Genomic DNA, 25,599 nt, shown 5'->3' with positions numbered 1-25,599 from the left:
AGATTTACGTAATTTTTTCAGGCTAATGTCATATTAATACCGAGAGGACAGATTCAATGTAGTTTACAGACACAATTCTAATATGGTGTTTCCTCCTTCTCTCCCCCCATCTCTTTCTCTTTCTTCTTTCTCTTCTCATTCATCCTCCTCCTTCTCCTCCCCTTTCCCTTCCCCTTCCTCCTCCTCATTTCCCTCCTCCTCCTCCCCCTCCTATTTTTCCTCTCCTTCTCCCCCTTCCTCTCCTCCTCCTCCTCCTCCTCCTCTTCTTCTTCTTCTTCTTCTTCTTCTTCTTCTTCTTCTCTCTCTCTCTCTCTCTCTCTCTCTCTCTCTCTCTCTCTCTTTTCAATGAAAAATTTAAATGAGTCTGAAGGCAGTCATGAAGGCGAGGTGTCCCTTCACAGTTGGGCCAGTTTGGAAACACAATCACTGGATGAGGGCTGCTGTAGGTGGGAGTGCAACTTTTAGTGAGGTGGCTCTTAGAGCTAAACACGTTTCTGGAATGACTGTTAGCTGAAGGCTTCCTGCCAGACGCACTCCTGGAAGCTGATTTTTTTTTTTTTAATAGGGACACATATAGTAAATTACAGCACCTTTGATGGTACATACTTGCATCCATCAAATCAATAGCTTTTTATGAATTCTGAGAACATTCTGATTTCTAGAAATCTTTTGGGCCTTCCTTTTGTGGACAACCTTAGAGAGGAAGAATCTTGGAATGCATTATAATTCTTTTCATAATAGCGGGCCTCAAAGTCAAAATGGATATTCATTGTATTCTTATTTTACTAGTCAATGTATATTTCTTCACTCTCAGATAACAACTCTGTTGATCTTAGTTACTTATCTGGTGATCATATTCTCAATCCCTTTGAACCCCGGGCCCCTCATCATTATCTTTTCTAAGAAAATGTTATTTCCTCTGCTCTTTTTCTAACAAAACTCAGGAACGGCCTATGAAGAAATGTCGGTGGATCACATGGGTGGCAAACTTACTGTGTGCCAACCATGTTGTATACTAGCAGCCTAGGAATTCTGGACAATCAGGATCATCTTTCCTACAAAGATGGAAACTCCTTTTCTTGACCTCTGGTTCGTTAATTCAAGTCTAAAATGCCCTAGCATCTTATAGTTCAAATATATTACTTCTTTATTCACTGCTGGAAGTATTCTTCCTCTGGAAACCACCATCTCCATATGTGCAAAACCAAGATTTACAGGGATAAGTAGAACAGACACTTCAAGTGGGTCACCAAGAATAAAGGTAAGCAGGAACAGTTCTGTTTTCTCTACTTCGTTTTTCCAGATGTATTCATTCTGTCCACTTGGATCAAAGCACTGCTTAAACACTAACTTAAACTATACATATGGTGTCTTGAAGAGTGGCATGCTGTCCTTCTGAATTGGCAAGTACAAGTCAATGTTGCAGCTGTCTTCAACAGCCCACTCCGTACTTTGTCAGGTCCAGAGCATTTGAGCCAATAGCATGTCATCAGCCCACGCCCATGTTTCTTTTGTTGTAGGGTCCTTGGTTTCATATGATATTATTAAGGATTTCATGGTCACAGATCAAACATTCATGAGTTTTCCAATAGCAGTACTGACTTAGCTTTTGCATGCAAAAAAGACAAATGCATTGCTATGGCTTAAATTTTGTCCTCTCCAAAACCTACATTGAAGTTTAACAGCCATTGTGATGGCATTGGGGTGTGGGACATTGAAGTGTTTAGGTCATAAGCTAGAACTGGCAGTGGAGCCAGGACTCCAGTCCAGGCACTGGCAAGGATGGGGTGTGGGTGTCCCAATGGACGTTTTAGCTGCTGCTGATAATGCTGCCCTTACCATCTCTAACAGGTTGTACTCCCAACAGAAGAGTACTTCAAACATTCATAGAAAAATGGAATTAAAGATAAGTTTATTATGGTAGAAAAAATTTTAAATATCCATGCATAGCTTTTATTAAAATAAATTTTCCATGAAATTTTTGAATTACCCTCGTATCAGCTGACACATTTGTGAAATGAACCCCAACTTTTGCTTCCTCATCAGATAATCTCCAAGTATCCTACATGTGAGCATAGTCTTAGGCCATGGGAAAGGCAAATCTAGGCCTGCTGCTTTGGCACATTGTGCTCATCCTCAGTAGTTCCTTTTCCACCTTACCCCACACTGCCATATATCTCACATTGATTTTTCTGTTACATAAAGAATTCCAGGTTGTGTTATAAAATGGGTAGTGCTGATTGCATCCTATACTGAATCTGCAAAAAATTCATGCTTATTTGGATTGGTATCCAAAACTAGACACCTGTTTCTTAGGGTTTTTTGTTTATTTTATTTTTGCTGTTTTTTTTTTTTCTTTTTGAATCACCCATAACAAGTGAGAAAGCAATATTCTAGATATTCTAATGACTTTACTGCCTGCAGAACTGCAAGCAGTTTACCAGGCACTGTACTTGCTTTCTGATGCTGCGCTCTCCATAACATGAAGAGATAATGCACAGATAATTTGTTCTTTATATTGAAAGGGATGTCTGGGATTACACCGATGGCTGGAAATACAAATTGGAACTGCTATAAAAAACCTCTGATTTTTATAAAATTTCACCTCCATCCTCTATAGCACATTTGCTCTGGCAAGCTTTACAAGGTCACTGTCTGCCATGACTGTCTGGCACATCCACCTCACCTAGAAAAAGCCACTGTTTTCTCTATGATTATAGGACAGTGTTCATGTCACCTCCTGAAGTATTCACGAGGGTGTGAAATCCTATAACTTGAGACGTGTTCCCAATGGATAAAACTCTTGGTTGTCTAACCAGCCCCCACTTTTGAAAGTTTTTTGTTTCTATAAAATATTTACATATTTACATAAATGTGCACTTACATAAATGTCATTTATATAAAATATTTCACATATACAGTTTTAATAGCACAATGATAGTTCCCACCATACCCTCCCTTGATCAAGCACCTTCAGTCTAGTCACATACATACCACCCTGGACTCTGCAAATATACACTAACTGATTTTGTAGTTCACTGTTGGTATAAACTCTTTCCTCCTTTATGGGTTTCAGAAAATTTTTGCCCAGATTTTGAAAAAACTAAACTCAAATTGGTGGCCTAGACCCAAAGGACATGTTATGTCAAATTCAGAGAAGTTACCTTAAGGAAGGTCTTTGTCTGCAAGGAAAAGAAAGTGCTACTTCTAATAGAAAGAAGCAGGCTGTCGCTGGAGACTCTAGAAGTTCACAAGATGTGTATTAATTAAGTATTGACCACTGTAGGATTGCAAAACCTCATTTTGATGAAAATAGGTAAAAATGTATATTTTAGAATAACTAAAAGGAAGGATTTTAATGTCTCCACTACAAATAAATGTTAAATATTTGAGATGACAGATATGTTAATGAAGCTAATTTGATTATTATATAGTATGTAAATGTATCAAACATCATATAATTTCTATAAATATAATTATGTGTCAACCAAAATAAGTAGAGAAAAATGAAATAAAGAAAAACAAAGGATGTGGAAGAAAACTTTTTGAAATGATTTATAAATTTACGGTATTGATAGTGAGAACAATTTGGTGTTTCACAGGTATATGTATTTTCAAACACATCTTGTGTATGTATGAAATGCCTACAGATTTTTGTATGTGAATCATAACTCAATAAGAGTTAGAAAAAAAATAGGTGCCTAGTTTTACGCAGCTTGATGAAATGACTGTAGTTCAAAATCACCTTTTATATGCTTTATTAGCAAGTAGAAGGAAGGAATTCCAAAGCTCCAATCATAAGTTAATGTCAAAAATGTGGAAATGTTGATTACCCTAATTTGATCAGTACACATTATATACATGTATTAAAATGCTGCTCTGTACCACATAAATGTATACAATTATTAACAAAAAGAAAATGTCATTCAAATAACTATAAAATTTCTGACAAAAAATCATTAATTTTAAGATTTTATTCAGTTATTTGAAAGGCAGAGTTACAGAGAAAGGGTGACACAGAAAGAGAGAGAGAAAAAGACAAAGAGAGAGAGAGGAATCTTCCACCTGTTGGCTCATTTCCCAAATGACTGCAATGGCGTGGGTTGGGCCAGGCAGAAAGCAAGAGCCTGGAACTCCATCCAACTCTCCCATGTAGGTGGCAGGACCCTGGTTCTTGGACCATCTTCCACTGCTCTCCCAGTAACATTAGCAAGGAGCTGGATCAGAAGTGGAACAGCCAGGACTCCATCCGGCACCCATATGGGATGCTGGCATCCCAAGCTGCAACTTAAATTGCCTAACCTTCTGAGTCATAATGCTGGCCCCAAAAATCAGATTCTTGATCCTTGCATAGCCTAATGTCAATTGGTAGTCAGTGATACAGTTATTTTGTACAAGGGTCTTCAAAAGTTAGTGAAATATTTCATTATGGAAAACTATGTTTAGACTTAAAAAGTTTCTGCTAATTTTTCATGTACTTAAAAGTCAGAGTAACAGAGAGAAAGATAAAATGAGAGTTCCCATCCATTAATTGACTCCCAAAATTCCTGTAGCACCCAAGGCAGGCCTAGGCCAAAGCTAGGAGCCTGAAACTCCATTTGGGTCTCCTATCTGGGAAGTAGCGACCTAAGCACTTGGGTCATCGTCTGCTGCCTCCAAGAGTGCATTAGAAGAAAGCTGGGTTGGAAATGGAGTAGATGGGAATAAAAATGGACCTCAGTATGGCATGTGGGTATCCCAGGAGGTGTTCTAATCTGTCACGCAACACTTGTCTCCTAATCTTTTCCTTTAATTTCATTTTTCCATGAACTTTTTGTTTTAATTTTCTTTTTTTCATGAAATCCTTTAGTTCCATTTCCCCCTCATTTACAACTATGCTATGATACCTATTACTATTTACCTTTAAATATATGCATAAATATTTAATGTTTACATTTAAATACATACCTATATGACTATTCACATTTATCAAAGGGAGTTCGCATACTTCATGGAAATTTGAATTAAAATTCAATTTTCATGATTTTTTGAATACCTCATATATGTGTGTATATATATGTGTGCATGTGTTTGTGTATGTGTATGTATAGCTGTATATGATATTTAGGCATCAGAGTTAAAAAGAGGATGATGACGTATAAGATAAAGAAGGAAGATGCAAACCACTGAAATCAAATGAACCTGAGGACTGCAGAAAATGATTATAATTATCAGAAACAGCTGTACATTGAATGACCTAGATGGAATGGACAAATCCCTATAAATACAAGTGTACCAAGACAAAAACACAAAGAAATAGAAAGCCTGAATAAATCTATAACAAGTACATAGATTGATTTTGTGACTATTTAAAAACTTATTTGAGTGAAGATAAACATTTTCCTTTGATTATTGTGTATAGCTCTTATCTAATTTCCTGCTGAATTATTTTTATATATTTTTACTGTTTATTTTTTCACTCTTTATTTAGAGGAGCCAAAAGGTCTTTGGCTATATTTTCAATTTAAAATATATTATCTCAAAAATACTTGAAAAATCATAAAACCTTCCAATAAAGGAAAAGCTCTGTAGCAGATGGATTACCTTATGAATTTTGCCAAACATTTCAAAAAGAATTAACATCAGTATTTCTCAAACTCTTCCAAAAAATTGAAGAGAAACCAGTACTTTCCAACTCATTCTATAAAGCCAGCATTACCCCAATACTGAAGCCAGAGAAGAAACACTAAAAGAAAAGAAAAAATAGGTCAACATGTCTTGTGAATGTTGATAGAAAATCCTTCAGCAAAATGCTAGCAAACAGAATTAGCCCTATGCTAAAGGCAGCATAAAGCATGGTAATGTGAGATTTATTCTGGCATACAACCAACTTAAAACTCTATATTAGCAAAAAGGAGGGAAAAACATGATCATCCCCACTGTTATAGAAAAAGCATTTGAGAAAATTCAATAACTTTCGTAACTGCAATGGCTTGAATATGATCAGTCTCTCCAAATTCATGGAAGAATTTAATTCTCGAATTCATAAGTTAACTGTACAAATAAAGTGGAATATTCATCCTACCATAGTTTTTAGAGGTAGGGTCTTCGGGAAATGAATAGATTGTATCATTGGCGTGTGTTGTTTATGATTGAATCCTGGTGGCTTTATAATAATAGAAATGGACCTCAGACACATATGGATACAAACAGACTTCACCTATGATGTGATGCAGCCCAGGGGTGAGGCTGAGGATCCTTAAAAGAGCTGTGTGTGTAGGAGCCCGGGCTGTGGTGCAGCGAGTTAACGCCCTGGCCTGAAGCACCGGCATCCTGTATGGGCACTGGTTCAAGACCCGGCTGCTCCACTTCCAATCCAGCTCTCTGCTATGGCCTGGGAAAGCAGTGGAGGATGGCCCAAAGTCCTTGGGCTCCTGTACCCACATGGGAGACCCGGAGGAAGTTCCTGGCTCCTGGCTTTGGAATGGCATAGTTCCGGCCATTGCAGCCATGTGGGGAGTGAACCAGCAGATGGAAGACCTCTCTCTCTCTCTCTGTCTATCTCTCTCTCTCTCTGTGAAACTGTGACTTTCAAGTAAAATAAATAAATCTAAAAAAAAAAAAAAAAAAAAAAAGAGAGAGAGAGCTAATTTATCCCTTAGTTCATTGATTAATGTTTTAGTCCCTAAAAATGAACTTGGTACAAAGTAAGTATTCAACATATTACTTCTATTCCTGGTGTACTTTAAGCCTTAGGAATCTTTTATTTAATGGACCGGTGCAGTGGTGCAGTGGTGCAGTGGGTTAACGCCCTGGCCTGAGGCGCCGGCATCCCACGTGGGCACCGGTTTGAGACCTGACTGCTCTTCTTCCAATCCAGCTCTTGGCTATGGTCTGGGAAAGCAGTGAAAGATGGCCCAAGTGCTCAGGCCCCTGCAGCCACGTGGGAGATCCAGAGGAAGCTCCTGGCTCCTGGCTTCGGATCAGCACAGCTCCAGCCACTGCGACCAATTGGAGAGTGAACCATTCATTGGATGGAAAACCTCTCTCTCTCTCTCTCTCTCTCTCTCTCTCTCTCTCTCCTCTCTGTGTAACTCTTTCAAATAAATAAACAAATCTTAAAAAAAAAGAAATATTTTATTTAAGGAATACAAACTTCATTCACTTCATAATTACAACTTTAGGAACATAGTGATTCTTCTCACCATATCCGCCCCCACACCCACACTCCCACCATTCTTCCTCCTCCCTCTCCTATTCCCATTTTTATTTTACTAGGATCTATTTTCTATTAATTTTTTTTTTGACAGGCAGAGTTAGACAGTGAGAGAGAGAGAGAGACAGAGAGAAAGGTCTTCCATTTCCGTTGGTTCACCCCCCAAGTGGCCGCTACGACCCGCGTGTTGTAGCTGGCACGCTGCGCTGATCTGAAGCCAGGAGCCAGGTGCTTCTCCTGGTCTCCCATGTGGGTGCAGGGCCAAAGCACTTGGACCATCCTCCACTGCCCTCCTGGGCCATAGTAGAGAGCTGGACTGGAAGAGCAGCAATCGGGACAGAATCCAGCGCCCCAACCGGGACTAGAACCCAGTGTGCCGGCGCCGCAGGTGAAGGATTAGCCTAGTGAGCCATGGCGCCGGCCTATTTTCTATTAACTTTATATACACATATGATTAACTCTAAGAAAAGAGTTCAACAAATAGTATGGAAAAAAAAAAAACTTTCTCAACAGTTGAGACGAGGGCTGTTTAAAGTCATTGCTTCTGAAGGTGTCAATTTCACTTCTATGAGGAGGTATCTTTCTCTGAAGGGAGGAGAGAAACTCCACTTTGATTATGGCCTTGTCTAAACAGGGTCAGAGTTTGTGAACTCAAGAGGCTTTCATAGCCTTGGCAGCTTATGGCAAGAGCCTCAGGTGATTACTGATGTCATAAATAAGAGTGCCAATTGTTTAATCAACAATGGGATTCACTGTGCACCTACTCCCCATGTAGGATCTCTGTCTTTAATGTGTTGTACTATGAGAATTAACAGTAAAACTAGTATTCAAACAGTACTTTATACTTTATGTGTCTGTGTGGGTGCAATCTGTTGAAATCTTTACTTAGTATATACTAAGTTGACTTTTTGTATATAAAGATAATTAAAAATAAATCTTAATGAAGAGTGGGATGAGAGAGGGAGTAGGAGATGGGATGGTTTGCGGGTGGCATGGTGCTTATGGGGGAACAACCACTATAATACAATAGTTGTACTTTCAAAATTTATATTTATTAAGTAAAAGTTTTCTAAAAAAATTTCCCTCCTATACATTGTCTTATTGCTATGACAGTTATCACAGGTCAGGGAGAACATACCATATTTGTCTTTGGGGACTGGCTAATTTCACTAAGCATGATGTTTTCCAGTTTCATCCATTTTGTTGCAAATGACTAGATTTCTTTTTTTTTTTTTATCACTGTGTAGTTTTCCATGGTGTACATATCCCTTAAATTTTTTTATCCTGTCTTCAGCTGACAGGCATTTGGGTAGATTCTATATGTTAGCTATTATGAATTGAGCTGCATCCTGGTATATTTTTAACACATGCTAATATGGATATTTTTCTGGCTTGCTTTTTGAAGATCGACTAAACTTCCCTCTTTCATAAAGCAAGCATTGTCATTCTATGATAGAAAATGGCAAAATACTGTACCCCTTCTATTCTTCTGAGCTCATTAATTTTTCTTTGAATTGTTGCATTAACTTCTTTTACTAAATTTATGGTTGATGTCTACTTGTGAATTTAATCGAGCAGGTTTGTATTAGTTTCCCAGGGGGGAAAAAAAGACCAATATGCTGGACCACAATAAAAGAACACAGGGAGGACACAGATCATGTATAATGGTTTTTCATGAGATTTTTTTTTCTGGGACAGTAGCAGAATCTTTGCCAAGAAATCAATATTTGGAATCTGTTTAGATCATTATATTTGAGTGACTGCTACCTGCAAGTGCACAGAACAATAGGCCTGCCAAATACAATCAAGAAAAGAAAGAGAAAAATTTTTTATTGGCATTACTCCATGATAAAATTTAGTAGCATGACACATCAGTAGACAGAGTAAGTGCTCTGTCAAGCCTTAGCACATTGCCCAAGTAAGACACAACATATCAGTTCCAAGCAAAGCAATTGAAGCTGCAGGAATATTTCTAATATGGGGTTGCTTTGTTTTTGAGATTGCCTATCAATCAGAAGCCACTGCGCTTGGCAATAAGTGATGCAGGCAGCACCATTTTGTGTCTTCACATTTTTTACTGCTGGAAAAAGCAAAATGATCTATTTGTGAATGTTTTAGTTTCATTTCATCTTTTAATAAATGCGCTGTAAATGTTGGATAAATCCAAAACAAATGCTGCAGTAGAAAATGAACATATTCTAGAAAATTGCTGAAAGAAACAATACAGTTGAGAACTGGGTTAAGGATATAACAGGCATTTTTCAAAAGATGAAATACAAATGGCCAACAAACACATGAAAAGATGTGGGGATCACTAACCATCAGAGAAACACAGATAAAAAACTGCAATGAGTTTTCACCTCACCCTAGTTAGAATGACTGTCATTCAGAAATTAAAAAAACAAACAAACAAAACAAAACAATAAATGCTGGTGAAGATACAGAGAAAAAGATACCTTAATACACTGTTAGTCAAATGTAAACTAATACAACCATTGTGGAAGACAGCTAAGGAAATTCCACAGAAATCTGAAAATAGAGCTACCCTAAGATCCAGCCATCCCACTCCTGGGAATTTGCCTAAAAGAAATCAGCTCAACTTAACAATACCTAAGATATTGAATCAAGGTAGATGTCCATCAGCTGATGCCTGGATAAAGGAAACATAGTGTGTATAGATGATGAAATACTACTCAACCATAAAAACAAATGAAATCCTTTCTTTTGCAACAAAATGGATGTGATTAGAGACCATTATGCTTAGTGAAATAAGCCAGTCTGCAAAGAAAGCAAGCCAGTTTTTGTGGAAACTAATACACAGAGTGCAAACAAAAGTAATGCATAAGAATGAAATTGACAACTTGATATTTGATTATTCTTTATATCTCTTGTCTGTAATTTGGAGCAACAGTGGTTTTTCTACTTACTGCTTGTTGAGTTTTTTGGTGCAGGATTAAGCTTGTGGTTATAAAGTAAAAGTATGCCTTCACAAAAATTAAAAGAAAAATAAGAAAGGAAGGAGGAGGAAGAATGGGAAGTATCATTTTGTTCTTAAAATTGTATATGTGAAATACATGAACTATCTTCCCTTTATATGAATAAAGAAATAGCCCTTAACAGATACTGAGAAATATATAGAGAACAAAAATTAACTTGGGTAATTATCATATTGTCTTTTTTTAAAGATTTATTTATTTATTTATTTATTTGATAGAGTTACACAGGGAGAGGAGAGGTAGAGAGAGAAACATAGGTCTTCCATCCGTTGGTTCACTCCCCAATTGGCCGCAACGGCTGGAGCTGCGCTGATCCGAAGGCAGGAGCCAGGAGGTTCTTCCGGGTCTCCCACCCTGGTGCAGGGGCCCAAGGACCTGGGCCATCTAATACTGCTATCCCAGGCCACAGCAAAGAGCTGGATCAGAAGTGGAGCAGCTGGGTCTCGAACCAGCACCTATATGGGATGCCAGCGCTTCAGGCCAGGGCATTAACCCACTGCGCCACAGCACCGGCTGCTGTATTTTTGTGTGATAGTGAATATTCTTGACAAAGAATAAATGAAAAACCTATGTATGAGTTTAAGATAAAGTATTTCACCATAAAACTGCTCAACCATTTCCAGTGAAACACTAAATGAGCAACTTAGCAAAGAAACTCAAGATGTGGTATCAGAGATTACCACTCATATATTTGTGTGTGTGTATTTGTGTGTCTACACACATATATGTGGGCTTCTTGAATCTGATTCTGATGTAATAACTAAACTGTAATGATTCTTAAAAAAAAATTATACAGCCAGAACCATTCATCCCCACAGAGCATTTACTGAAAGCCTAGTGTATACCAAGTTCTGATGTAAGATCTACAAGGAACACACATCCAGCACAAATACAATGTGAACCTCTGATCACTTTGTTGTAATGCAGATGAGACTGGTATATAAATAGCAAATTACACCAGAACCTTAACTACCAATGGAATCATGATGTGAGGATGTATTATATCATTTGCAGCACAAGTAGTATCACTAATAAAATAATGGAAGGCATTTGATTGACTTTTAGATTGTAAGATAATTCATTTTTTCCTATGCATCTAAAATGGAAAAGTTTTTGAATGAGAAAATTTCATTGTCTGCATTTATATTACAATTTATTGCATATTCTTTCGATTAATTTTATTCTAGAGGAACTACAATTGAGTACTTATTGTCTGTAAAACAGAAAAGTAGCTATTTTGTATGTGTTCAAAAGAGTTTCCTTTGGTTTGATTTGATAAAAAATAAAGTAGAAAACTGTTAGGAAATATATTTTATCATTGTGAGAGTAAATATTTATCATTTATAGTGATATGTTGTATCATGGATTTAAATTTTGTAATCCTGATAAATATATCTTACAAAGCAATTTGTTTAAATTGTTGGGGCTTCTATTTCTTTAAAAATGACACCATTACTATTTCTAAAGTCCTGATTTCTTAGGAGAGGTAATAAATTTAAAACTCTTTGAAAATTGGTAAAAGTAAAATATTGTCCTTGAATTTTGGAGAGTTCTGTTTGATTCACAGCTGGCTCATCTTGAGTAAGTCACTTAATCTCGAGGGACCTATAACATGAAGGAGTTGGTTGATGATTACTAAGGTCACTTTTAAAAGTTATTAATCTATGAATTGAAGATAAATTCACTGTAAAATATATGATAGTAAAGGACTATATTATCTATACTGTCTTTAAGTATTTTATTTTAAAAGTAAGCATTTTGTAGTGTGGTATTCTCTTAAAATGCAATGAATTGATCTTTTGGTAATTACTGACTATTTCCAATTTTTATTTGTGTAATGCCTCAGATATTCCATTCTTTGATAACTGAAATCACAATGTCTCCAATTTAAAAGAAATTAGTAATATATATTTCTTATATATTAGTAGTTTATTTTTCTTCCAATCACCATCCCTCTCACATAATAGTAACTTGTGTATTTTATATATTTTTAAAAAGATTTATTTATTTGAAAGTCTGTGTTACACAGAGAGAGAGAAAAAGGCAGAGAGAGAGAGAGAGAGGTCTTTCACCCGCTGGTTCACTCCCCAACTGGCCACATGGACTGGAGCTGCGCAGATCCCAAGCCAGGAGCTTCCTTCGGGTCTTCCCACATGGATGCAGGGGCCCGAGGACTTGGGGCATCTTCTACTGCTTTCCCAGGCCATAGCAGAGAGCTGGATCAGAAGTGGAGCAGCGGGGACTCCAATCAGTGCCCATATGCGATGCCGCCACTGCAGGCGGTGGCTTTGCCTGCTATGCCACAGCACCGTCCCCAAGCCTCTGTATTTTAAATAGTATTTTTTCTACTTTTTACTTGCTGAGCACTATATTTAGTGTAATATTAAGTCTGTGACTATAAGGCAAATTGAAATTATGTTATTGCAAAAATTAAGAGAAAAATAAAAATAGAAAGGAACGAAGGAGGAGGAAGAGCGAGAGAGAGGGAGGGAAGTTTCATTATGTTCTTAGATTATATCTTTGCAACACATGAAATCTGTCCTTTTTATATTAATACAAATATTAAAAATACATATATGATGTGCGAAGAACATAATGAGATGTGGTTGTTGCCTTCCTGAAAGGCTCAATTCCAGAAGGCAGTGCTTCCAGGAACAGTCGCACTCTGTCAGCTTGCTCTGGTTGCCAGTGCTGCCACCTCGTTCCCAGAAGAGCATCTGTGGATTTGGGGATAGCAGGCAACACTTCTGGGAATGGTGCCCAGAACACGCAGACTCTCGTGTCATTTCAGAAAGTCAGAAAGAGGACAATGAAATCTTCATTTGCTGCAGTCTTTTATGTGAAGTCATCAGTTCTGGGGTTAAAGCTGCAATATCCATAAATTTTTATTTGTGGACTTTTTAAGAAAGAGTCTTCCTGCAGTGTAAGCATGTGCTTTTCTCTAATTTCTTCACCTACAATGCCAACCCCACCTCCACCCTTTTTCATTCTGCAGAGACACTGACAATGTTCAGAGGCACTGTCATATGAGTGTTACATTTAATCAAGTGAAATTATTATATCACATCAACTCAAAAAGACCACCTAAAATTATTTAGAGGAACTTGGTAAATATGTTGTACATTTTATGAATACTTGATGGCATATATATATAATCATTATACCAGGTATATATATAATATAAATATACATGTATATTTATATTATATTATTTTATAATATATTCATATTTATTTATAGTATATTTTAAATATAATATATATTTAAAATTGATTTATTTATTTAAAAGGCAGATTTAGAGAGAGAGAGAGCGAGAGAGATCTTCCATCTGCCGGTTCACTCAAATGGCCATAACAGCCAGAGCTGGGCTGATCCAAAGCCAGAAGCCAGATTTCCTAGTTGTCCCATATGGGTACAGGGGCCCAAGTACTTGGGCCATCATCTGCTGTTTCCCAGGTGCATTAGCAGGGAGCTGGATCAGAAGTGGAGCAGCTAGGACTCTAACAGGTGCCCAAGTGGGATTCCGGTGCCACAGACAGTAGATTTACCCACTATACCAGAGCACCAGGCGTATTATGTTAATGAATGGTTTTCTGCTTTAGGATGTGGCTGAATTAAGTAATCACACAATAATCAGACTTTAGACCACCAAGTGAATTACAGATCTGGCCTTAGAAAGTTCAGGAAGGGTTGAACCTTCAAACCGAGGAGTTTTATTTTTGCTGTTTGTAACAGCAGAATGATATAAATTAGAGCTGTGAGTTTTCATCTACTGAACAGATGTGTGTATGTTCTTTTTCTTTTCAGCAGGGTGTTGGAATTCTTCTTTAGGAAATTAATAGTAAGTCTGATAAAGATGCACTGTTTTTGAGACACACATACGTGCACAAGGGGCTTCCAATCCCATTTGGATTTCTGTAACACAATACTATGAACTGAGTTGCTCATAAGCATGAAAAATTTATTTCCCATAGTTCTGGGGACTTAGGAATCCAAAAGCAGGTGTCTGGTGAAAGCTGCCCTCTGCTTCATAGAGGGAAACTTCTCAGTTCACCCTCAAACAGCAAAACAAGCTCCTTCTGGGCTGCTTTTAAGGGTACTAGTCTCTTCATGAGGGTTAAGACTTCCATGACCTCACCAGTTCCTAAAGGCCCTGCTTCTCACTACTAAGGGATTATCTTTAGCATTAGAGATTAGGTTTAAACATATGAATTTTGGGGGTATACACATATTCCGATCATAGAAATATATTCATATATACAGATATGTACATATTTTCAAAGGTTTGTGAAAAATATGTATTCTAAAAAGCTACGCATAGATTTTTTTTTTTTTTTGGACAGGCAGAGTGGACAGTGAGAGAGAGAGACAGAGAGAAAGGTCTTCCTTTTTGCCATTGGTTCACCCTCCAATGGCCACTGCGGCCAGCACGCTGCAAACGGCGCGCTGCGCTGATCCAAAGGCAGGAGCCAAGTGCTTCTCCTGGTCTCCCATGGGGTGCAGGGTCCAAGCACTTGGGTCATCCTCCACTGCACTCCCGGCCCACAGCAGAGAGCTGGCCTGGAAGAGGGGCAACCGGGACAGAATCCGGAACCCCAACCGGGACTAGAACGCGGCGTGCTGGCGCTGCAGGCAGAGGATTAGCCTAGTGAGCTGTGGCACCGGACAATAGATTTTAAAATATTTTTGCACCAAATTGAATTTACTTCCACTTTTACATGAAATTTCAAAATTCTCCATATATATAAAAGACACATACAATGAAACTTATAATAATAAAACATATAAGCAAAAATATTTTTGTGTTGATGTGTTTTCTATTGGACCTATGACTTTCAGTAAGGAGTGTTAACACATAAAATTGAAAGATATTTAAATATAAGGGCTCCAACTCTTAACATAATTAAAGTACTCAGAATATTGTGAGGCACACAGAACACAAATCCAATTGTAGTTATTACATCTCCTACTACTAATATCATTTATTGTGATGAAATTCTGCATGTCTTCAGAGACGGTCATTAATTAATAGCCATAATTGCCTGTTACTGTATTAAAAGTAACAGCTGTAAGGCAAATATTAAAAATGTTCTGAAAAAATATTTGAAATCAAAATTTTCATGAAATTATAAATAAGGAAATACTGATTCCTTTAGGTTTATACATGCTCCCATGTCTAACCTCCCGTTCTAATATTAAACAGAAATGTGCGTACACACACACACACACACACACACTCACAAATTCTGATATGATCCTGACTTCACCATTGTGAATATTTCAAAGAACAAAAAAAAGAGAAAAGATGTTAAAGAATTTAAAAAACTTGTTATTACTCCAATTGCATAAAAATCCTAAAACTTCGGAATACTGATTTATCATGTTTTGTTTACTTGCAAAGCTTATTGTTTCTGGAGTGACTGTAAATAAATTTATCAAATCTGTTAAAAAGGTTTACATAAAAGCAGAGACAACACTTACAAAGGAATTGGTAAAATGTTTCTGATGAATTAAATAATTCACTGTAAAATTTCAGATATAGCCCCAATTTTAAGGCTGTAAATATGACAACAGTAAAATTATCCTTTGAGTTTTAATTAATTGTTTGATGTTATGATAGTATTTTGTGTGTGGTATACATACACATATGCATGGTGTGACCATGAACACCCTTGATTTTACCAGTCTTTGCCAACTAACACAACTGGAGTACAAATCAAAACTCACTAGAATGTTTATGACATAGTCTGGAAGTGATTTACTGGAATAGTCAGAAAGGGTGCTAGAGTCACAGTTGGTGCAAAAAAAAGGGCTTGGTCCACATACTCAAACTGTATCACAGGGCTTGCTCTGTGGCACAGTGGGTTAACGCCCTGGCCTACAGTGCTGGCATCCCATATGGGCGCCAGTTCAAGTTACCATTGCTCCTCTTCCATTCCAGCTCTCTGCTATGGCCTGGGAAAGCAGTGGAAAATGGCCCAAGTCTTTGGGCCCCTGTACCCACGTGGGAGACCTGGAAGAAGCTCCTGGCTCCTGGCTTTGGATTGGCATAGCTTCGGTCGTTGCGGCCATTTGGGGAGTAAACCAGCAGATGGAAGACCTCTCTCTCTCTCTGCCTCTCCTCTCTCTATGTAACTGTGACTTTCAAATAAAAATAAATAAATCTTTAAAAAAAAAAAGACAAGAGAGAAAAAAAAAAACTGTATCACAGAAGTAGTGTATCTCCCATTACACCACCCCATACACGCAAGGATATTTCAGTCATCAGTAAAGCTGATACCCATTGTAGTAGAGTGGCTACCGAACTCTTGAAGTGTTTTACAATATTTGTCTAGAAATGGGAAACTATGACAAATATTTTTCATACCGAAATCTGTTTCTTGTATGCTGCAGGCCCTCCTGTTTTTATTTGAAACACAGAATAATCTTGATTCAATGCTTATACTATTTAATACATGCTGTTGGGGCCAGTGCTGTGGCGTGGCGGGTTGACACCCTGGCCTGGGGACCAGCATCCCATATGGATGGTGGTTTGAGACCCAGCTGCTCCACCTCTGATCCAGCTCTCTGCTGTGGCCTGGAAGAGCAGTGGAAGATGGCCCAAGTCCTTGGACCCCTGCACCCACATGGGAGACCCAGAGGAAGCTCCTGGCTCCTGGGTCCGATTGACAGCTCTGGCCCATGTGGCCAATTGGAGGGTGAACCAGCAGATTGAAGACCTCTCTCTTCTCCCTCTCCTCTCTGTGTGACTCTGACTTTCAAATAAATAAATCTTTAAAAAATACAAAAATACATGCTGTTGTTTGCATCACTAGGGATGGTCTTCGCATATCAGAACATTTTATAAAGTGATTGGCACAATTGGAAAGGCGTAGCTTTTCCTTACAAAATTCATTTCTTTAAGTACTAAACTAGCAAAACATAGTGAACTGTTAATGAGAAAACTGGAGCATCAATCATCATGCTTTGATCATGGTATATCAGATTATTTTGTGTGTTGGAATACTTTACTTATTAATACATTTGAAACACTTGTTGAAAAGTATTTTCAACAAGTATAGGCAGGCACCGCGGCTCACTAGGCTAATCCTCCCCCTGCGGCGCCAGCACCTCGGGTTCTAGTCCCGGTCGGGGCGCTGGATTCTGTCCTGGTTGCTCCTCTTCCTGGCCAGCTCTCTGCTGTGGCCTGGAAGGGCAGTAGAGGATGGCCCAAGTGCTTGGGCCCTGCACTCGCAGGGGAGACCAGGAGGAAGCACCTGGCTCCTGGCATCGGATCATTGAGGTACGCCGGCCGCAGCTGCCACTTGGGGGGGTGAGCCAACAGAAAGGAAGACCTTTCTCTCTGTCTCTCTCTCACTGTCCATTCTGCAAGATATGGGTGAAGGATAACAAATGTCATGGGCTTCATATATAATTTCCTAAATTGGAGTCTATTTTTTTTATGGCTTTTGTGTCCTGTTGAGAAAAAATTCCAAAAAACAGAGATAAGGACATAGCTCAGGAAAGTTCTTGGAACAGTTCATTTTTCAAAATCAATGATCTTAGTTTGCTTAATAATAAACTCTCAATATTAAGACATGACAAAAAGCAGCTAAATAATTTTTCTAATTTCCAAACATGTACATGTCTCAACTGAAGACAGTGGAATTGGATAATAAAAAAGGCAATGAGATTGTCCTATCAAATTAAGTTCAATATTAATGCTTAAGTTTTAAGGATCTAAAATTTGATTATTATGTGATAATAAAGACTTTCATTGTTGTTCTTGAATAATTAATTTTAAGCATGTGATATTATGTTGACTAATGGTTATTATTTAGTTGATTTAAGTGCTTTACCATGAAAAATGTTTGGTATAATGGTATTAATTTTTTCCATGGTCTTAAAAGTAAACATCATGATGCTTATTTTTGGTAAAAAGTATAAGCATTACAAAACACTAAATAAATAGCAGTGTAGTTGGTAAACTGATAATTCAAAAAATATCAAAGTGGTTATGCAAATAACTTAATTTTGATAACCACTACCTCAAATTTTAAAAACTTAGTAAGAGACAGAGGGATACATTTTTCTTGACTTTTAATATACTTGGGGAAATGACTTGGTGCCCAAGATAAATAATGTAACATAGTATCTATAAGTAGATATAGCAGTTGAGTAAATTTATTCAGGTCCACTCAAATGTTTGCCATTGGATAGAGAGAATCGTTGTGAGAAAAATTTGTTTTCTGTACCAAAGTGTAAAGCACATGACTATTTGAATCTCTTTTGTTAATTAGAAACTTTATTATGGTTTAAAAATCTGCAATGAAGTCCTCAATATTTCAGTTAGTGTTATATATTTGTTGCTAAACCCACATCATACTTTATTTCAAAATAAATTTAATTTTTTATCCTTGTGTCATTGTCAGGGAGATATAGTTGCCTCATCTCTGGGAAGAAAAAACACAGAAGCAACTTGACTAAAAAATTGGACAGAATTTCCTTAGAAATTTTGAAATATTTATAATTCCTAGAAACAACACTACCCAGAATTTAAAAAAGAAAAGTGACTGCTGTCATATTTGGCTACTGAACAAATTTCATTAGTCAACCTACACACCCAACCTACACATCATACTTGGTATCAAATGTCAGGATAGGCTGTGACAATAAAAGTTACAATAGGGAGCATAGCCACTTCTTGGTACTGCAGTCCCTGATTTGGTGCTTCAACAAAAAAAAGACAACAGCTGAATAAATCAACGACTTCCCTTGGGAAGTAATCGCTACCCAGAGAAGCATTTTGAAGTGAAAAATGCATATGAAGAAATATACTGTATTATCAGTGTTTGAAAGAAAAAAATATCTACCAAGCCGCTGGTCAATCTTTGCTTGTGGCAAGATCTAGAATTAGCTAATCAGTGATATAGGAAGATAGAGACCCTCATTCAAAGTGATCCACTTCTTTCCTCCTATAAGACTTTTGGGTACAATCTCATAACTCAAACATTTGTGCTGAGGACAAATTATTGGCTCTGCAGATTTTCCCACAATGCTCTGATTTTTAAGAAGCTCACCCAATAAGGACAAAAAAAGAGAGATGCATTTAGTTTTCTGTCTAAAGCATTCCAACTTTACATGCATTGCTGCTCTACCAAGCACTCATGTGTTCCCAAATCTGATCACATATTTATTTATTTTTGTTGATGGCATAATCCCAAGATAGTTTTTACCATGTCCATTGCTTGTATATCATGATTTACCAGTATTTGCTCAATTTTTGGTAAGATTTGCATATATATGTCTTACAAGTATAATATCCATAATTTAGAAATATTCTCATCCAAAGAGGCCATATGAGGGGCTGGAGTTGTGGCTCACTTGGTTAATCCTCCTCCTGTGGCACCGGCATCCCATATGGGTGCCGGGTTCTAGTCCTGGTTGCTCCTCTTCCAGTCCAGCTCTCTGCTGTGGCCTGGGAGTGCAGTGGAGGATGGCCCAGGTCCTTGGGCCCTGCACCCCATGGGAGACCAGGAGGAAGCACCTGGCTCCTGGCTTTGGATTGGCGCAGCGTGCTGGTCCTAGCGGCCATTTGGGGAGTGAACCAATGGAAGGAAGACCTTTCTCTCTGTCTCTCTCTCTCACTGTCTAACTCTATCTGTCAAATAAATAAAAGAAAAAAGAGGCCGTATGAATTACTTAATTCCACTTATTTTAATTACAACTCAAAATATGTAAGGTTTTTTTTGAAAAAAAGATTGCAATAATTTATTAGTATTATGGCTACCTCTAGAACTCAAGTATTATAATTTTTAAAACTAGGGCTATATACTCCAAAATGGTTGTTTGGACTCCTGAATTTTGTTTTATTTGTATCAGAAACCTGCTGTATTTCGCTATTGCATTTGTTAGGAGTACGGCATTATGCTGAAGGGTCTTTAGAACATTCCAAAACAGGCAATTAACAAGTTTAGTGATTGACATATAGATCTGAGTGAGTGTTTTTAAAGCTAACAATTAATAGTCCAAGCTTTTCCAATGTACTAGACATGGTGATGGGTGTTTGACATGTGGTAGCTTAAATGGTAAATGATGGAAGTGATTCAATGGTAACAAGGAAGGGGCATAGACAATTTAACTACATGCCAGATGTTACATATCTACCAGACCACTCTTGATAAGGTCAACTGCTGTTAATAAAAGCTACTGTGCTTTGGATCAGATAGCATATGATGGCCAGTTTCAAATACATTCCTTGATTTCTGTGGAAACACCTTTTCTTTTCCAGAAACAAAATTGTATATGAAAAAAAATAAGGCTCTTAATTTTTTTTTTTTTTTTGACAGGCAGAGTGGACAGTGAGAGAGACAGAGAGAAAGTCTTCCTTTGCCGTTGGTTCACCCTCCAATGGCCTCCACGGTTGGCGCGCTGCGGCGGGCGCACCACACTGATCCGATGGCAGGAGCCAGGTTCTTATCCTGGTCTCCCATGGGGTGCAGGGCCCAAGCACTTGGGCCATCCTCCACTGCACTCCCTGGCCACAGCAGAGAGCTGGCCTGGAAGAGGGGCAACCGGGACAGGATCGGTGCCCCGACCGGGACTAGAACCCGGTATGCCAGCGCCGCAAGGCGGAGGATTAGCCTGTTGAGCCGCGGCGCCCGCCAAGGCTCTTAAATTTTAAGCAAGATTCAAGTGTACAACCTCAGCCCCTTAGCAATATTTTCACATGCATCATCTGTTCTCATCATATATTTATTTCCATGACTGTCAAATTCATTATCTCATTCTCTTGAAAGTGTCTCAGCACATGGTATTCCCTCTTCCTGGGACATTATTCCAGACTTCCTTCCCATTTTTCCACCTTCAATTTCTCCCACAAGATTAGTTGCATTATAGGTTTGTGGATTATCTACCACATCTGTATCCTCAGAATTTTGCACAGTATTTAGCACAAATGCAGCACTCTCAACAGCATTTTTAAAAACACAAAAATACAATGGCTCCTTTCACTTCTGGAGCTGATGAATACTCCAGTGAACAATTAATAAAAAAATCTATTGGGAGGTCTATAATTAGATTCATACAAATCTAAATTTCATTTAGAAAGAATTCTTTCACAGATAGTATTTACTTTGCCATCCAGGTCCATCTTATCCTGGACCTGGTCTATCAGTTGATATCAGTTATGGAGGCAGAATTCCTCCTTGGGACAACTCTTTATGAATCAGGTTCTGCTGAGAAACAGAACTAGAAGGGTATATGTATTTGAATTAATGGGTTTATTTTTTAAAAACTGGTTAATGAAGTTGTAGGGTGGTCCAGCAGCCTGGAAATGGGCAAAAATTGATATTGTAGTCTTCAGTCTGAAACGTAAAGAGAAGTCCAGTAGGCTGAAACTCTAAACATGAATTTGATGTAGTTATCTTTAGGCAAATTCATTTTGCCCTAGGACATCTTAGTTTTGGTTTTTTAAGATTTTCGAATGATTGGATGAAGATCCACCCACATTCTAAAACGTTACCTTCACAGTATATCTACACTAGTGTTTTATCAACAAGTGAATATCATAACCTGGAAAATCTTTCTATGACTTATGTTAATCCTTAGTAAAACTGGTAGACAGGGTTAAAGATGACGTAACACTTCACTCAGATCCTTGCCCACTAGTACTGATGACTGGGAATGAACATAGCACACTCTGAGCTATAATAAACCTGGTAAATCTTGTTCACTACTCCCTACAAACAATCAGCCCTCAACCAAACTTAGAGGTTGACATTATCCTTAGCACCTAAGAATTTGCTTAAAAATTATGAGATGTGCTGGTAAGAAAATGGATACTTCCTCAAATCAGTAATAACTGACAAAGCCATGGGATGGCTAAAATTGATGTTAGAAATGACAAAGCAGGAAAATTTCTGCACTCTTTTGAGAAACCTAACAATTTTCAGTTTTCAGCTGGAATTGCTCTGTGAAATTAATTTGCTTCTGAAACATTCTTGATCTTTAAAAAAGTAGTTGCTATTGTGGAAATATGCTCATGAGCCGAAGGTCCAGTCTATTTCTTATTCTGGATTCAGTTTCAAATGCAATGGTAGAGCATGGAACATAGTACCATAGGCAGTAATTTCTTATGAACAAACCTGCGTTTGCCACACTGAAGACATTCATGATGATGCAGTATCTGCTTTTAATAAATTTAATATGATTTGCCAAAAATTTATTTCTTTATGGGCAACAAACTCAGGTTGAAATGTGCCCCACTCTTGAACATCCTCTGCATATCTACTTTAAAAACAAGGCAAAGTGACACCCCAAGGATTAATCACTGAGGTTGAGAAACCTATTTCACACAATTATTTTGTGGGCTTAAGTTAGAGACATTTATAGAATTATCTGTGTTACAAACTTTTCCAGAGAAACACTGCAGATAAATTGATATATATGAGTTAAAGTTTAACAAGAGATCACAAAAGAAATCTTTAAAGTAATTGGCATAACGTAAATGAATGTTTATACAGGTAAATGCAGAACATATTAGCTCTCAGCTTATTTTTCTCATCTGACTTTAACTCTTCTTTAAAAAATAATGATCTCAATCCAAACCAATATTGTTAAACTTAGTAACTAAATATAAAGGAAAATGCAATGCCTGCATATAGCATTCGGGTCTCTTCATTGTCTGATAGGAATGACGAGTCAAAAGTTAATAGCTATTTGACATCATTTTTTTGGAGGGACCTTCCTGTTTTGTTTATTTTCAATATGGAATGAAAACAACAAATGGGTTCCAGAAAAACAGTAGATGGACATATTTCTTTTCAAATTCATAAAATGAGTTTTTTTCTTTTGCTCACAAGATCAGGTCAAATTTCAGATAAGAGATTACTATGAGATCTTAGCTGGGAGCACAGGCTTCCGACTGGATGACACACTTTTTGTCCCTCTTTTGATTCTTCTGTAGATTGGATAGAGCCTACAGAAAGTTTCATTTGAAGAACCAGCGAGGGTTCTCTTCTTTGTCTTGTCACAGTGATTTGAACAGGAAGGTTAGTGATTGGAACAGGAAGGTTAGAATTTTGCAGAAATAAAATACCATATTGCAGAGCTAGTATTACTTGAACTTTTATTTTCCATTAACCATCAGAATTAATTTCTCCTGGCTTCCTCTACTTAGTCTTTTTTTTTTTTTAACTGCTCTCAAAGAGTATATTAGCAAGAAGAGTGGTCCCTTCTTCCAGTTTACAATGAATTATTTTTCCAGAAAGACAGGATAGCAGAAACTTAATGTACATGTTTCCTTTTAATTCCCTGTATGCACATTTTTAACCTTGTAGTATAAATGAACCACACACGGGCACGCACACACACACACACACACTGCTGAGCCTGCCTTTTTTGCAATTTCAAATTACCAATTTGAATTACACATGTTGAGCTTGCTAGCACTGGCAACTTGCCTCAGGGAATTATTGTTGAAAGACAATTTAAAACATCAATTCTGAAGAGTCATAGTCTCTTAGGATATGAAACATTTTGTACATCAAAATCTTATCTTTTGGAGTTTTAGGGTAATATAACAATAATTCCAAGATCAAATTTTTGTAAAGACATACTGATGTTTGACTCATGAAATGCTATTTATGGTGTATGATCTGCATGAAGGAAACAGATTGCTTCTGCTTTCATTTTTATTGTGTACTTGTTAATCTATTTCTAAAGGTATTATGCTAATTATAACACTACTCTTCAAATTCAGAATCCGAATTGCTCATTTTCAAGTTTTTCTTTTTTTCAAATTGTAATCTGTTAATTACTTGTTTAATGGAGTGTGTAATTACCTACTTTAAGTTAGGAAACTGTTTCCATTTCAAAGAGTGAAACCTATTTTAGAAATGAAAGAATATAAATGCAATCCTTTCTGATACAGAATATAACTCTTTACTTTCCTTAATGGTTCCACTTACAAAAATGAGATTGAAAAGCAGCTCGTTATATTTTCTCTTTATGTCTTTGTGTATACCACACCAAACATAGGTGAGATTTATGACAAAGGAACAGGTTGCCATTTAACTACACTTAGCTCAGTAATTTTACTCTCCATTCATGCCATTTAAACAACTAATCTCAGAGAATGAAGAAAACGAAGTGATTAATAAGATACATTTAAAAAAATGTTTTCTTCTAAAAGTACTTGTCTAGAGGAGAAAACTGTAAAATAAAAGAGATTAAGTAAAGGAACAAGATATATGAGAAGTGGAACACTTTAGAAAATATAGCAATAATAAACAATGCTAATTGAGTTATAAGTGTATACATGGCTCATCTGGTTGATCAAGATAATTAAATCCCATTTAAGCAAAAACAAATATGAAGTATAACACAGATGCCTTTGAATCATATATGAAGAAAAAGAGACTTCAAGATATTAAGTAAAATTGGCTACTGTCACTCAACTGAGCAACAGTATAGGCGTTACACTACAAACCATTGCCTCAAAATTAAATGCAAGCTGCTCTAATGGAAATAGTTGGATCTGTGTAAGCGTAAGGAACTAAGGAGAATATATTATTGATGATATTTTTATGATGAAAATTTACTCCTGATGGTCTAAACTAATGGGAGTTGGAAATAAATTACAGAATTTCTTGAGAGCAAATACCCATGTTGAGTGGGAAGAGTTTCCAACAGTATTTTCTCTTTCTACCCAATATGGAGGACATTAGGTATATAAAAGTACGCCTTGAAAAATCTCATGAATGAGTGAAGGTGATGGCTTTAAAAAGGAAAGATCAATGAGCTCCAACATTTTGGTTCATGCAAAAGCCAGGAGAAAGGTGAAAAATACTGTATGAATCAACTTTTTCAGATCTCTAGATATAAATAAAAGGCATGTAGGAGGCTGGAGGAATATTTGTTGAAGAAAATGTTGAATTTTAATATAAACAGTGAAGTTTGTGTGATTTGCCTTTCCCTTTTCCTTCTTATCTCTCAGTTCTCCTGTAGCCTGGCAAATAAATAGGCCACAATCATTTTGGAATTCAGATACCAGGAAGCTACCAGAAAGAGAAGAAAGAGCTCCACAGGAATCATTATTAATTGACTTTTCTGATGGTTTCCTGGAAGACTCTAAAGTAAGAATGTCTTTATTTAACTTGAGTTGGTATTCACACAATGTGAAAACGTGTAGAGATAATTGTTTGCCTTCAATAACCATCTGTGGCAATTTAATAGCAGAGATCAATAATGAGTTAACCAAAATAGCTTAGAAAGAAAAAATGGGAAATCAAATATCCACAGGGATTTTGACAAAAATCGGATATATTCCTCAGAATCTAGCATGACATGAACATGTTCAGGGCTCTACATATGCCGTAATCTCTGACTTCTGGCCAATCCTGGGCTCTAAGGGAGCAGGAAGTAAAA

Source organism: Lepus europaeus, chromosome 16, assembly GCF_033115175.1.
Source record: "Lepus europaeus isolate LE1 chromosome 16, mLepTim1.pri, whole genome shotgun sequence".
Taxonomy (NCBI): domain Eukaryota; kingdom Metazoa; phylum Chordata; class Mammalia; order Lagomorpha; family Leporidae; genus Lepus; species Lepus europaeus.
The sequence above is the reverse complement of the archived record's forward strand: the minus strand, read 5'-3'. Positions refer to the sequence as shown.